Genomic DNA, 14,213 nt, shown 5'->3' with positions numbered 1-14,213 from the left:
ATTTAACATTTATGAATTCTAATATCTCTGCACAGTACTAAAAAGAATATTATTAATAGTGATATATATAGAATATATACTTAAAATATATTTGTTTATCAAAATTGATATGTAGCAGATATCCTGTGGTTTTTGATGCAAGGAAAAGTGAACTAGGATCAGGAGCTCTCAGCTGTAGTTTTAGAACTACCGTGTATAATTTTCATGAACTCCAACAAGTCATGTAATTTACTGAGGCTGAGTTTATGCTGTGGCAAATGAAAATAATGCACCAAATTCTTGTAAAGGCATAGAGTTAACATATCAGAAGTACCTTATAAAATATGAAAGATTTTGTAAGAACAGAAGATTACTTGTATTTATTGTTATTTTTCATTAATTCAAATTTGTTAAATTCACATTCTATATTTCTATGTAGCTATATTTTATGAGACTGTAATGATTCCAAATTTGTTTCCAAGGTTATCATGGATTGTGTATAATTTTTTCTTAATTTGAGATTCAATATGAGTTGTTCCAGGGATCACAATATGCATATGTAAGATGTAGAAATTGATCTCTTAGATAGTAAAATATGCAAAGAAAACCCCATATTAGATAAAACACTCTCTGAGTTAGAACTGGAATTTGTGATTGTGAAAGAATTCAGAGCAATGATTCATTTCTTATTAGTATAATCAACATGTAAAGAAAACTTTGGTTGAAGGAATGTCTTAAAATATGTGTTGTAACAGGATATAGGAAGTAAAATTCTACTGAAAGCCTAGTTTAGTATTTTCTGAAAAAAAGTGAGGATGGAGAGACATTGACACATTTAGTTCTGGATAGCTATTTTTTGTGCTAAGTATGATTAAATAATTCATTCATTCATTTATTAATGCAGCCCTGTATTGACTATATGCTGTGTTTATTGCTGGGTGCTGACTCTGCAAGGACGTGAAAGAATGATTCTACTCCCAATATAGTAGGAGAAGACAAGTTGTAAGAGATGATTACAGCAACATTCTGTGCGCCATAGTCTGTACATGTTTTAAAATGTTAAAATCACATCAATCAAAGGTGTGACTGAGAATGCTAAGAAGCCTTCCCAGAGGATAGATGTTTGGATCTTGTGTTAGCTGTCCAGTTTTACATAATGCCTTCCATTTTTATCTCTGATTGCACTTTTTTCTTTTCCTAGTGAAAGAGTTAATCCATTTCACTATTTTTATGCTCGGCTTACCTCATTTTATAGAATGTTATAAAGATCCTCTTTGTGTGTGCACAGTCACGTCAGTTGTGTCCAACACTCTGCGACCATTATGGACTGTAGCCTGCCAGGCTCCCCTATCAATGGGGTTCTCCAGGCAAGAATACTGAAGTGGGTTGCCATACCCTCCTCCAAGGGATCTTGCCAATCCAGTGATTGAACTCACATCTCCTTCATTGCTGGTGAATTCTTTACCGCTGAGCCACCAGGGAAGACTTTATTTCTCAGTTTACACAGAATTACACAATGCCACAACCCCAGAACTGTTCCTGGAAAAGAGAGGACCCGAAAATGGGCCTTCTGACTTTCGTCCAGTCTATTATCTCTCCTCATGTATCTGTTTTCATATAATGTTCTCAATTCCATTCAGATTCAGAAAGCTAAGTCATACAATGATATAATTTGTTTTTATTTTATATATCCATTTGTATCCAGCTTCAAACCTACTTTTGCTACAAAAATTTGGTGAAATTTTTTTTCTAAATTTATTTATTTTTTTGAAGGATAATTGCTTTATAGAATTTTGTTGTTTTCTGTCAAACATCAACAAGAATCAACCATAGGTACACCTATGTCCCCTCCTTCCCGACCCTCCCTACCCCACCACTCTAGGTTGATACAGAACCCCTGTTTGAGTTCCCTGAGACATACAGAAAATTCCCATTGGCTATTTATTTTACATATGTACTGTAAGTTTCCACGTTACTTCCTCCATACATCACACCCTCTCCTTGATACCCTCCCCCTGTGTCCATAAGTCTGTTCTCTATTTCTGTTTCTCCATTGCTGCCCTGCACATAGATTTGTCAGTTCCATCTTTCTAGATTCCATGTATATGCATTAGTATACAATATTTATATTTCTCATTCTGACTTACTTCATTCTGTATAATAGGCTCTAGGTTCATCCACCTCATTATAACTGACTCAAATGCATTCATTTTTATGGCCGAGAAATATTCCATTGTATATACGTACCACAGCTTCTTTATCCATTCATCTGTCAATGGACATTAGATTGCTTCCATATTCTAGCTTTATAAATCGTGCTGCAGTGAACATTGGGTATACATGTTTCTTTTTCAATTTTGGTTTCGTCAGGATATATGCCTAGTAATGGAATTGCTGGGATATGGTAGTTTTATTCCTATTTTTTAAAGGATTCTCCATACTGTCTTCCTTGGTGGCTAAATCAATTTACATTCCCACTAGAAATGCAAGAGGGTTCCCTTTTCTCCACACCCTCTCCAGCATTTATTGTTTGTAGAATTTTTGATGATGGCCAACTCCATCATGTAATTTACTGAAGCTGAGTTTATGCCTTGACAAAGGAAAATAATGCACCAGATTCTTGTGACTGGTGTAAGGTGATATCTCATTGTACTTTTGATTTGCATTTCTCTAATAATGAGCAATGTTAAGCATCTTTTCATGTATTTCTTAGCCATCTGTATGTCTTCTTTGGAGGAATGTCTGTTTAGGTTTTTTTCCCCACGTTTTGATTGGGTGGTTTGTTTTTCTGTTATTGAGTTGTATGAGCTGCTTGTATATTTTGGAAATTAATCCTTTGTCAGTTGTTTCCTTTACTATTATTTTCTCTCATTCTGAGGGAGAAAATTTTTCACCTTGTTTGTAGGTGAAATTTTCACCTTTGCTGTGCAAAAGTTTTTAAGTTTAATTAGGTCCCGCTTGTTTACTTTTGTTTTTATTTCCATTACTCTATGAAGTGGGTCATAGAGGATCTTGCTTTGATTTATGTCATCGAGTGTTCTGCCTATGTTTTCCTCTAAAAGTTTTATAGTTTCTGGTCTTATATTTAGGTCTTTAATCCATTTTGAGTTTATCTTTGTGTATGGGGTTAATTAATTAATTGAAGTTGCTCAGTCATGTCTGACTCTTTGCAACCCCATGGACTATAGCCTACCAGGCTTTTCCATACATGGGATTTCCTAGGCAAGAGTACTGGAGTGGGTTGTCATTTCCTTCTCCAGAAGATCTTCCTGACCCAGGGATCAAACCCAGATCTCCAGCATTTCAGGCAGATGCTTTATCCTCTGAGCCACCAGTGTTAGGAAGTGTTCTAATTTCATTCTTTTGCATGTAGCTGTCCCGTTTTCCCACCACCCTTTGTTGAAGAGACTGTCTTTGCCCCATTGTATATTCTTACCTCATTTGTCAAAAATAACGTACCCATAGGTGTGTGAGTTTCTCTCTGGGCTCTCTATCATGTTATTGGTCTATATTTCTGCCTTTGTGCCAGTACCATACTGTCTTGATTTCTGCAGCTTTGTAATATAGTCTGAAGTCAGGAAGGTTGATCCCTCTAGCTACATTCTCCTTTCTCAAATCTGCTTTGGCTATTTGGGGGTCTTATGTGTTTCCATATGAACTGTGAAACTTTTTGTTTTAGTTCTGTGAAAAAGTGTCCTTGGTAATTTGATAGGGATTACATTGAATCTGTAGATTGCATTTGGTAGTATAGTAATTTTCACAATATTGATTATTCCTGCTCAAGAACATGGAATATCTCTCCATCTGTTTATGTCATCTTTGATTTCTTTTATCAGTGTCTTAGAATTTTCCTTATATGGTTCTTTGTTACTTTAGGTAGCTTTCCTCCTAGATATTTTATTCTTTCTGTTGCAATGGTGAATGTGATTGATTCATTATTTTCTCTTTCTGATTTTTCATTGTTAGTATATAGGAATGCAAGTGATTTCTGTGTATTGACTTTGTATCCTGTAACTTTGCTAAATTCACTGATAAGCTCTAGTAATAGTTTTTTTATGATAGCTTCTTTTGGGTTTTCTATGTATAGTATCATGTCTTCTGCAAATAGTGAGTGTTTTACTTCTTCTTTTCCAATCCCAATTCCTTTTCTTTTTATTCTCTAATTGCTATAGCTAGGACTTCCAGAAATATGTTGAATAATAGTGGTGTGAGTGGACACCCTTGTCTTGTTCCTGATCTTAGAGAGAATACTTTCAGTTTTTCACAATGTTTGCTGTGGGCTTATCATATATTGCCTTTACTATGTTGAGGTAGATTTATTCTATATTCATTTTTTGAAGCATTTTTAGCATAAATAGGTGCTGAATTTTGTCAAAAGATTTTTCTGCAGCTTTTGAGATGATCATATTGTTTTTATCTTTCAATTTGTTAATATGGTGTATCACATTGATTGATTTGCATATAGTGAAGAATCCATGCATCCCTGGAATAAACCCAACTTGATCATCATGTGTGAACTTTTTTGTATGTTGTTGAATTCTGTTAGCTAGAATTTTGTTGAGGATTTTTGCATCTATGTTCATCAGTGATATTGACCTGTAATTTTCTTTTTTTGTGTTGTCTTTGCCTAGTTTTGGTATCAGGGTGATTGTGGTCTCGTAGAATGAGTTTGAAAATGTTCCTTCCTCTGTAATTTTTTGGAAGAGTTTCAGAAAAATAGACATTAGCTCTTCCATAAATGTTTGATAGAATTCCCCTGTAAAGCCATCCAGCCCTGGGCTTTTGTTCTTCGTGAGATTTTTGATCATAGTTTTGATTTCAGTGTTTGTAATTGGCTTGCTTGTAATTTCTGTTTCTTCCTAGTTCAGTCTTGGAAAGTTGAACTTTTCTAAATATCTGTCCATTTCCTCTAGGTTGTACATTTTATTAGCATATAGTTGCTGGTAATGTTCTCTTATGATCCTTTGTATTTCTGTGTTTTCTGTTGTAACCTCTCCTTTTACATTTCTAATTTTGTTGATTTAATTTTTCTCCCTTTTTTTTCTTGATGCATCTGGTTAGTGGTTTGTCAATTTTGTTTGTCTTCTCAAAGAACCAGATTTTAATTTTATTGATCTTTGCTATTGTTTCCTTTTTGTCTTTTTCAGTTATTTCTGCTCTGATAATTATGACTTATTTCCTGCTGACTTGGGGTTTTTTGTTTGTCTTTTTCAAGCTGCTTTAGATGTAGACTTAAGTTGTCTGATGTTTTTCTTGTTTCTTGAGGTAGGATTGTATTGCTGTAAACATCTTAGAACTGCGTTTGCTGAATTCCATAGGTTTTGTGATTTTGTTGCCATTTGTTTCTAGGAATCTTTTGATTTCCCTTATTTCTTTAGTAACCTCTTCATTATTTAGTAATGTATTGTTTATTCTCCTTGAGTTTGTGTTTTTTTGTAGTTTTTTCTTCCCCTGTAGTTGATAGTTGTAGTCTCATAGTGTTGTGGTCAGAGAAGTTATTTGATATGTTTTCAATTTTCTTAAATTTACTGAGGCTTGATTTGTGGTCCAAGATGTGGTCTATCCTGGAGAATGTTCAATGTGCACTTGAGAAGAAGGTATATTCTTCTACATTTGGATGGAAAATCCTGAAGATATCAATTAGGTCCACTTGGCCTAAGGTTTCATTTAAGGTTTGTGTTTCCTTATTGATTCTTGGTTTTGATGATCTATCCTTTGGTGTAAGTGGAGTGGTAAAGTACCCTACTATTATTCTTTTGCTGTTGATTTCCCCTCTTATGCCTGTCAGTGTTTGCCTTATGTATTGAGGTGCTCCTATGTTGGGTGCATAAATATTTACAATTGTTATGTTTTCTCTATGGATTGATCCCTTGATCATTATGTAGTATCCTTCTTTATCTGCTATAATATTCTTTATTTTAAAGTCTATTTTGTTTGAAATAAAGATAGCCACTCTGGCTTTCTTTTGGTTTACACTTGCATGGAATATCTTTTTCCATCCTTTTACTTTCAATCTGTATGTGTCTCTAGGTCTGAAGTGGGTCTTTTGTAGGCAGCATATATATGGGTCTTATTTTTGTATCCATTCAATCAGTCTGTATCTTTTGGTTGGTGCATTTAATCCATTTACATTTAAAGTAATCATTGATATATATGATCCTATTAGCATCTTCTTAATTGTTTCAGGTTCATTTTTGTATGTCTTTCCTTTCTCTTGTATTTACTGGCTAGGTAAATCCCTTTAGTATTTGTTGCAAGGCTGGTTTGGTGGTGCTAAATTCTTTTCACTTTTGCTTGTCTGCAAAGCCTTTGATTTCTCCATCAGTTTTGAATGAGATCTTTGCTGGGTAAAGTAATCTTGGTTGTAGATTTTTTTTCTTTCAGTACTTTAAATGTAACCTGTCATCCCCTTCTGGCCTGCAGAGTTTCTGCTGAAAGATCCATTGTTAATCATATGGGCTTTCCCTTGTGTGTTACTTGTTTTCCCCTTACTGCTTATTTGTGTTTAATCTCTGTTAGCTTGATTAATATGTGTCTTGATGTGTTTCTCCTTGGGTTTAGCCTGTAAGAGACTACACTTCTTGGACTTGATTGACTATGTTGGGGAAATTTTCAACTATAATTTCTTCAAAATATTTCTCAATGCCTTTCTTTTTTTCCTTCTTCCTCTGGGATCCCTATAACTCAAATGTTAGTGCATTTACCATTGTCTCAGAGATCTCAGAGGCTATCCTCAATTCTTTTAATTCTTTTTCCTTTATTCTGCTCTTCAGCAGTTATTTCCACCATTCTATCTTCCAGCTCACTTATCTGTTCTGCCTTAGTTATTTTGCTATTGCTTCCTTCTAGAGTATTTATTTCAGTAATTGTGGTATTCATCTCTGTTTATTCTTTATTTCTTCTATGTTCTTGGCAATTGTATTAACTGTTAGTTTTTTCTTGCATTTTTCCTATTCTATTTTCAAGTCTTTGGAACATCTTTGCTATCATTATTCTGAATTCTCTTTCATGTAGACTGCTTATTTCCTCTTCGTTTATTTGGTCTTATGAGTTTCTGTCTTTCATTTGTGCTGTATTTCTCTCTCTGCTCTTGTTTTTTGTTTTTGTTTTTCCTAACTCATTCTATTTTAGGTCTCCTTTTCCCAGGCTTTAGGTTTATATTCCTCCTTCCTTTTGGTTTTTTCCCTTGGAGGGAAAGATTTGTTGAGTGGTTTGTGTTGACTTGTTAGGGGTGACTTGTGCCTGTGTTCTAGTGGAAGGAGATCAAGCAGATCAAGCAAGTAATTACAAAAATAATGGGACATATACATACACTCACACACACAGTTATAATCAAAGTATTCTAAAGAAAAGAATACAGGAGATTGACTTGGTGAACAAGGGAATCCAAAAGTGATATTGACCAATGAAAAGCAAAGCTAACTGATGCACAATCTGGAAAACTGAGCCTGAGCAGATTGCCAACTGGGGAATATAGAAAAGAGAGCACAGCAATTTAACTTACCTGGTGAAAAAAGAAAGAGTGAAGGAAAAAGAGAGAAGAGGAAGAGAAGAACAAAGAGGGAAAGGGAAAGGGAAAAAGGAAGAGAGGGTAAAAAAAGATTGAAAAGAAAAAATAGAAAAGAAAAGATAAATATATATATATGAAAAAGATTTATATATATTCAGGAATAGCTACAGCTGGTAAAGAACTATAAAAAATGCAGTCAAATATATAAAAAACTAAACCAGAAAAGGTCTTAGAAAAGGCAGAGGAACCACAGATCAAATTGCCAATATCTGCTGGAACATCAAAAAAGCAAGAGAGTTCCAGAAAAACATCTATCTATTTATGCTTTATTGACTATGCCAAACATTTGACTGTGTGGATCACAATAAATTGTGGAAAATTCTGAAAGAGATGGGAATACCATACCACCTGACCTGCCTCTTGAGAAACCTGTATGCAGGTCAACAAGCAACAGTTGGAATTGGACATGGAACAACAGACTGGTTCCAAATAGGAAAAGGAGTATGTCAAGGCTGTATATTGTCACCCTGTTTATTTAACTTATATGCAGAGTACATCATGAGAAACGCTGGGCTGGAAGAAGCACAAGCTGGAATCAAGATTGCTGGGAAAAATATCAATAGCCTCAGATATGCAGATGACACCACCCTTATGCCAGAAAGTGAAGAGGAACTAAAAAGCTTCTTGATGAAAGTGAAAGAGGAGAGTGGAAAACGTTGGCTTACGGCTCAACATTCAGAAAACTAAGATCATGGCATCTGGTCCCATCACCTCATGGGAAATAGATGGGGAGACAGTGGAAACAGTGTCATACTTTATTTTTTTGGTCTCCCAGATCAGTGCAGATGGTGACTGCAGCCATGAAATTAAAAGACGATTACTCCTTGGGAGGAAAGTTATGACCAACCTAGATAGCATATTAAAAAGCAGAGACGTTACTTTGCCAACAAAGGTCCATCTGGTTAAGGCTATGGTTTTCCAGTGGTCATGTATGGATGTGAGAGTTGGACTGTCAAGAAAGCTAAGTGCCGAAAAATTGATGCTTTTGAACTATGGTGTTGGAGAAGACTCTTGAGAGTTCCTTGGACTGCAAGGAGATCCAACCAGTCCATCCTAAAGGAGATCGATCAGTCCTGGGTGTTCATTGGACAGACTGATGCTGAAGCTGAAACTCCAATACTTTGGGCACCTCATGCGAAGAGCTGACTCATTGGAAAAGACCCTGATGCTGGGAGGGATTGGGGGCAGGAGGAGAAGGGGATGACAGAGGATGAGATGGCTTGATGGCATCACCGACTCGATGGGCATGAGTTTGAGTAGACTCTGGGAGTTGGTGATGGACAGGGAGGCCTGGCTTGCTGGGATTCATGGGGTCACAAAGAGTTGGACACGACTGAGCGACTGAACTGAAATGAACTGAACTGAAATGAAATCAGAAAAGTCACCAAAAAAGGGGTGGAAAAAATTTTTTTAAAGGATTTTTTTAAATAAGAAAAACAAAGAGGAAAACTTCACAAAAGGCTAATGTGAAGGTGGAAATATGTAGGGGAAATAAGCAGTGTGATTTATTAGGAAAAAAAAGTTCTCAGGGTCCTAGTTCTTGGTTGTGGAGTCTGCCCCCATGGATGGGTTGGATTAGTATTCTGTGATGTTTTCCTAGTTGGGGGAGCTTGTGCCTGTGTTCTGGTTGATGGAGCTGGATCTCATCTCTCTCAAGGGCAGTGTAGTGTCCAGTAGTAGGTTTTGGAGTGTCTATGGGTTCAGTATGTCTTTAGGCAGTCCTTCTGGCTTTGGCAGTTTCTGCAGCTTCCTCAAAGTAGACCTCTCAGCATATCTTCACTGCCACCAGCCCCCTCCTTGTCCCAGGAGCCTTTGCCAGTTTTTCTGTTCCCTGGTCCCACCCTGCACTGCAGGCTGATGCTTTCTAGGTAAGGCCTTGTGTGGCTCTTTTCTCAGCTCCCCAGCCCTGGCCTCTGTGTGGTGGAAACTTGCGTGGGCTTCCCTCAGGCCCCTGAGCTCACCCTCTATGTTGCGGGGCTTGTGTGTTCTTCTTTAGGCTCCCTGGGCTGCCCTCTGTGCCGTGAGGGTTGTGTGCACTGGAGAGGTTGGTATGCTGTGCCTCTCTGGGCCCCCTGGGCCTGCCCTCTTGATGAAGTATTTCAGAGAGAGAATGGGAAGGACTGTGAGTGGGGTGGGGAAGGGAGAAGGAATGAAAGTGGGAGAAGGAAGGGATAAAAAGGGAGGTAAATGTAGAAATGGGAGAAAGAGAGAGAGGGGGGTGTTTACACAACTTACTATAGGCAACAAAGCAATTCATTGTGTGAAGAATATTGAAAGAAAATTCTCTGGTTATATGCAGAAATATAATTTGTGTCACTGGATTTGTAAAGATTGCTCATGAACCAATTGCAATATATCTTGAAGTTTCAAATGCTTACTGTAACCCAGCATATAATTTTATTTCTAAGGTCTTAAAGAGACAGGAATCTATGAAATATGAAATGCTAAATTAATTTGTGTGATTTTTCATTCTGGTGCAATTTTCACCAATACATTAAGATATATGCAAGTTTGTTTGTGTCCAAATACTGGCTTTTTCTCAGAGGTTATCCACCTTTCTGTCTTGATGACACTTCCACTGAATTTTAAGGTCAGTGTAAAAGCAGTTTCCTTTTTTTTCCCTGACTCAATTTCAAAGCAGTTATACTTGTCTATTTAATAATGCTGCATTTAAAGGAAAACTATTATTAACTTTTCGTTAATTGTATTTTTTTGTAGAACCCCAATAGAGATTTCTTAATACCCCACTGGGAAATAACTAGGTAATCCCATTATCAGAGCCCTGTTTAATGGGGGTTTCCAGTATTCCCTCTGTCTGCCTTTCAGCAGCTAATAGTGTACCTTAAGGTAACAATTCTAGGTCATAAAAAATGTTAATATTTAACCATTATGATATTTTAAAATTTATTTTCTTTTCTTTAAAGTGGTGAATTAAGGGGTCAAGCAGTGGACTTGGATTCAAATTTCAATTTTTTCTACACATCAAAATTAATTAGGCCTTCATCCTTGTACTAGTTTTCTTTTGAAATCATTATTGTTACCCAATCATTCCATGGTCACTGGCAATACTAGTAGATTTGCCTTTTTAAAAGAAAATCTTGTTTCTTCTATTTTAAAATTAGTGTCAAATTTCACTAGGTGTTTTTAGACACTGTCAGTTTTATTTTGTGCAGGTTATTTCCTTCAAAGACTAACTATTCCCCACATCAATTTTTTTTTCTTATTTTCTAAGTCATTAGTTAGGGCTCATTTTTTTTTCCTGTGTAGCAATACACAGGGAAGCAATTTAGGTGGTTTGTTCTGATTTATGTTGAAAAGGATAGGCCAATAATATTTAATATGAATTCATTAAACTGAGTTTGTATTGAGTTGTTAACTAATATGTAAGCAAATTGTGATACATCTCTCTCAGATATTCTAGGTCATTCTATCATGCCTGTTGGTAATCCAGTTCTTCCATGTATTTTCAGAGACTTACAGTGGGGCTTCCCAGGTGGCCCTAGTGATAAAGAACCCACCTGCCAGTGCAGGAGATATAAGAGACACAGGTTTGATCCCTGGGTTGGGAAGGAAGGACATGGCAATCCACTCCAGTATTCTTGCCTGGAGAATCACATGGACAGAGGAATCTGGCAGGCTACAGTCCATGGGATCGCACAGAGTCATACATGACTGGAGTGACTTTGTGTTCTCTTACTATAGTGAATTAATAGTTAAAATTGAATAAGCATTGTTTAGGTTAGGCCTGTGCTAAGTATTTCCATGCATTATCACACTTAATTCTCATATCAGCCTTGTAAGGATTCCCTATTTATGTTAATAAAAATAGATATCTATGATCTTCCTCAATAGATAAGAAGTTGAGGCAGAAAGACGTTACACAATTTGCCACAGGCTGGTAGGTTGTAGACCCACAGTTAGAAATAAGGCAGCTTAACTCTGAAACTGGTCTCTCCATCCTTCTCTATATTACCATATCAGCAAAGGAAAAGGCCATGTATACATGGCAGAATCAAAGAGTTGTGTTTTTGTCTATACATAAAACAAAATAAAACAAAATATTTACACATAGCAATGCAGATTTATACTTTGTTTTTATTTTCTACTTCAAATTCTAAGCATTTTTTTTCTGTAGTAGGGTAAATAACCCTTGTCAAACATTATATAATAATGATATCATAAAATATAGTATAAAGATACCGTAATTTACTTAATTATTCTCTACTTTTTTTATTAGAGCATAATTGCTTTACAATGTTATATTAGTTTCCGCTGTACTACAATGTGGATCAACTGTAAGTATACATATATCCCCTTCCTCTTGAACCTCCGTCCCATCAACCCCCCCATCCCACCCCTCAAGGTAATCACAGATCACCAAGCTACAATCCTTATGCTAGACAGCAACTTCCCACTAGCTGTCTTATATAAGGTAGTGTATATATGTCAATATCACTCTCCCAATTCATCTCATCCTCCCCTTCCCCACTTGTGTTTGCATGTCCATATGCTACATCTGCATCTCTATTCCTGCCATGAAAATAGGTTTATCTGTACCATTTTTATAGATTGCATGCATATCCATTAATATATGATATTTGTTTTTCTCTTTCTAACTTATTTTATTCTACATTACAGATTCCCTAGGTCCATCCACATCACTACAAATGACTGAATTTCATTGCTTTTTATGGCTAGTTATTATTCCATTGTATTTATGTACCATATCTTCTTCTCTACTTCTGAATATTTATATTGTTTTTAATTTTATAGCATCATAGAGAAATTAATACATGTTGATACATGGATATCTTAACTTGGAGTACTATAACAAAATAGTACCAACTGGGTGGTTTATATGACAGAAATGTGTTTCTTACAGTTCTGGAGGCTGGATGACCCAAGATCAGGGCACCAGCATAGACACAAAGTTTGGTTCTGGTTATAGTCCTCTTCTAGGCAGTAGACTGCTAATTTATCCTATCCTTATGAGAGCAGAGAGGGGAAAAAGCTTTCTCATGATTCATAATAAGAGCACTAATCCCATTCATGAGGGATCTACTCTCAGGACTTCATCTAATCCCAATCACCTCCAAAGCCCCAACTCCTAATACCATCACATGGCAGGAAGATAGGGGCTCAATATAGGGATTTGTGGGGGGACAAACATTACACCTATAATGATAAATAATTATTTCTTTCATATAAATTTTTATGCAGAGGATTTTGTGACCAAAGGGTTTGAGCATGAGTCACTAGACACTTCAACTAAGGAAGTACTCTATGGAGACTCTCTCCCCTACAAGAACCTCACACTTGCATAAATCTCCAGCTAATAAATGCAGAGCATACCTGTGAATTGTTCTAGTCAGTAAAGTTTGTCAAAAGTGATGCGCAATCAACTCTGTTGATTGGGTTACATTATATGGCAAATATTTTTTTTCAGATGTAATTTGTGTCACAAATCCGTTGTTTTTGAGTTAAAGAAAAATTGTCCTGAGTGGACCTGACTTAATCCAGTGAAAGCTCTTAAAATAGGATGTTAGATTCTCTCTGTGTTCAGAAATGGTTTCCTGTAGACCTTGACTAAGGAAGTTATCATGAACTCAGTTAGTGTGAGAAAATGACTCCGTTAACAACCTCAAAGAACTTGGGAGAACATTTTTCTCCGCTCATGCCTCCAGGTTAGAGCATAGTCCAGCCAACACCCTGACTGTAGACTTGAAGACTTGTAGACACCCAGACTAGAAGACCCATCTAAGCTATGCTAGGTTCTTGACGCATGGAGACTGTGAAATAAATGTATCTTAGGCCATTAAGTTTGTGGAGCCAGAGGTGTAAGTTTCAGTCAGTCTGAAAGGCCTGAAAACAAGGTGATCTCCTGGTCTAAGTGCAGGAGAAGAACAATGTTCCAGCTCAACAGTAAGAAAGAGAATGAACTATTCCTCCCCCCACATTTTGTTCTAGTCATGCTCTCAACAGTTTGGATGACTCCCGCACTATCCACATTGAGAAGGGCAATCTGCTTTACTCAGTCTACTTATTCAAGTGATAATTTCTTCCATAAACATCTTGAGACACATCCAGAAACAATGTTTAGTCAAATATATGAATATCCCTTGTCCTGGTCATGCTGGCCATCACAGGACAGATCATAAGCTCAGCCATCATGGGAGAAATCAAAGGATGGGACAAGAGAGGAACCCAAGAGGCAAAATGTTTTTCAGAAAAAGGCAAGAAACCTATAGGAGAAAAATAAACTTGGTGATGGTAAAGACATATTCTTTACCATGTAGCAATGCATGAATGGGCCTTTTGAAGGGGGACACAGTTATCCACTATAGTTTGGTCACAGGTAAATAACAGGGAGGGAACACAGCATCCATCAAAACAAGACCCAGTTTCCCTGTCAGTCAGTCTTTCCCATCAGGAAGCTTCCATAAGCCTCTTATCCTTATCCATCTGAGGGCAGACAGAGTGAAAACCACAATCACAGAAAACTAACCAATCTGATCACATGGACCACGGTCTAACTTAATGAAACTATGAGCCTTGCCATGTAGGGCCACACAAGATGGATGGGTCACAGTGGAGTATTCTGACAAAACGTGGTCCACTAGAGAAGGGAATGGCAAACCACTTCAATATTCTCACCTTGAGAACC

At 36.7% G+C, this 14,213-nt stretch overlaps 1 long non-coding RNA gene across 3 annotated transcripts in view; it reads left to right on the top strand.

The window, feature by feature from the left end:
• Positions 1-14,213, top strand: part of LOC139037696 (uncharacterized) — a 207,222-nt gene that overhangs the window by 1,300 nt on the left and 191,709 nt on the right. Inside the window, exon 2 of one of the 3 annotated variants that reach the window (XR_011490529.1) lies at positions 11,787-11,844. The exons of the other annotated variants lie outside the window; for them this stretch is intronic. This is a non-coding gene — a long non-coding RNA (uncharacterized lncRNA). The remainder of the gene's footprint in view (positions 1-11,786; positions 11,845-14,213) is intronic. 3 annotated transcript variants of the gene reach the window in all.

This window comes from Odocoileus virginianus, chromosome 12 (assembly GCF_023699985.2).
Source record: "Odocoileus virginianus isolate 20LAN1187 ecotype Illinois chromosome 12, Ovbor_1.2, whole genome shotgun sequence".
NCBI classification, from domain to species: Eukaryota; Metazoa; Chordata; class Mammalia; order Artiodactyla; family Cervidae; genus Odocoileus; species Odocoileus virginianus.
The sequence above is the reverse complement of the archived record's forward strand: the minus strand, read 5'-3'. Positions and strand labels throughout refer to the sequence as shown.